Source organism: Physeter macrocephalus, chromosome 14 (genome assembly GCF_002837175.3).
Source record: "Physeter macrocephalus isolate SW-GA chromosome 14, ASM283717v5, whole genome shotgun sequence".
In the NCBI taxonomy this organism is placed as follows: Eukaryota; Metazoa; Chordata; class Mammalia; order Artiodactyla; family Physeteridae; genus Physeter; species Physeter macrocephalus.
Genome location: NC_041227.1, coordinates 117674794 through 117676717, shown reverse-complemented (window position 1 = coordinate 117676717; position 1924 = coordinate 117674794).

Sequence of the window (1924 nt, the reverse complement as noted above, 5' to 3'; positions counted from 1 at the left end):
CTGGGCCAGCACTGTGGGAGCACTGGGAGCCAGGACAGTGTGTCAGGGTCTATGAAGGATGCTTGAGTATCTAATAAATCCATGGAAACTTGGAATCCAGTGGATGCCAATCCTAGGCTGCCTTGGAGAGAGCTCTGCTTCACAAAAGACATAGATCTCTTTAGCAGGCACATGGTCTGAAATCAGGCAAGGGGCGGGACTGGGATGACCCAGCTGACCACTCCTGGTCCCCCAAAAGCTCTGGCTGCTGTAGGGGACAGGCTGAGAGGACAGGAAGTTTCTTTCCCTTCTTTCCCCTCTTCTCACCAGCCTCCAGCTGAGGGATTTCTCATGGGTGAAGCCTGCTTTGGAGGAACTTCGGGGGTCTCTCTGAGACCACCTGAAACTTGCTAATTCCTACTTCCCCCAACATCTGGGCCCACACTGTGCCCAGATCCTGGGCAGAGTCCCTAGAGCTCAGACTCGGGTCTCCCTTTCCACTCAGAGAAGGTAAAATGTGCGCGCTACTTCTCTCCCCGGGGAACTGGCTGCCACCTTCTGGTGAGTTTCCCTTGCATCTGCAGACGGGCTCCACCTTGCCCAGCCCCCTAAGCCCTCGCTCCATAGGCATTACGGGTGGTTTCTCCTCCCACACCCACTGGGACGGGTGCAGAGGCTGGTGAGGACTTTGAGAAATGCTGACTGATAGGCCCTGGTGGGGGTGAAGCTGGTACTGACATTTCTCAAAGCTGTTTAGCGATGGGTATCAGTAACTTCAGAACTGTTCACACCCTCTGACCTGGCACTTCCACATATGCAAATCCTTCTGAAAGAAATCTCCAAATGCAGGCAAAGCTATGTGCCTAGCTTCACCGTGCTGTTATTTATAACAAAAATAGAAACAAATTAAATATCTAGTGAGAGAGAACGGAAATAAACTGAAGCATACCAATCTGAAATATCATGCTGTTGATCAACATTTAATTTATAAAAGGTTTGTGAAAACGTTATGCAAAAACATGCTTATGATAGAATAATTAAGTGGGAAAAGCAGGATATAAAGTTGTACGTACAAAATAATTTGTAGAAGCACATCAGCAAGTGACGTGGAGAAAAAAGACTGGAAAGAAATACAACAAATTGCATTAATTTTGGCTTTGGGTAGCGGTGAGATGATGGGTGATATGTTTTCTTCCTTTTATCCCCCCATCTTTCTAGGTTTTGTATAGTGAGCAGCCCCCGGTTCATTTTTCAAAAACCCAGTAGTTCTGTTATTCTACCTTCCCTCCGCCCACTCCAGGGGACCAAACTCCAGGTCACCGTCAGGTTCCCCTTAGGGTCCTCCCTTGTCCCCTCCCTCCTCCCTTTTAGATACCTACCTCCACCTGCACCCTGTGTTTTCCTACCCCCTCCCCAGCTCTCAGAACACACAGGTAGTCAACCCTTTCTTGACAAGGAAGGAGCCGTGCTTTTTTCCATCCTCCTTCCAAAGCCTGGAATGCATGGCTGGGTAGGGAGATCAGAAAGACAACCGCTCCCCGCCAGTCCTGGGCTCACCCCTTCTAATGTGCACTTGACCTGGGACTGGACTCGGGCAGGTCCAGGAAAGCCCCCAGCTGGGTCACGGTGTCATGGGCAGAGCAGGCCCTAGAGGGGGCAGAGGGGAGACTCCCCACACCAAATGTAAACTCTCTAAACTGGAGGGGCCCGAGAGCTCAACCAGCCCACCGGTGCTCAAACTCAAGAGTCAGAATCACCAGTGCACTTTTTAGAAATGCAGACTCCCTGGCCCAGCCTCAGAGATGGTTTTCGTAGTTCTTTTTTTTTTTTTTTTAAATTATCTTTGGCTTCGTTGCTGCGCGCGGTCTTTCTCTAGTTGCGGCGAGCGGGGGCTACTCTTCGGGGCGGGGCGCGGGCTTCTCATCGCGGTGGCTTCCCTTGTTGC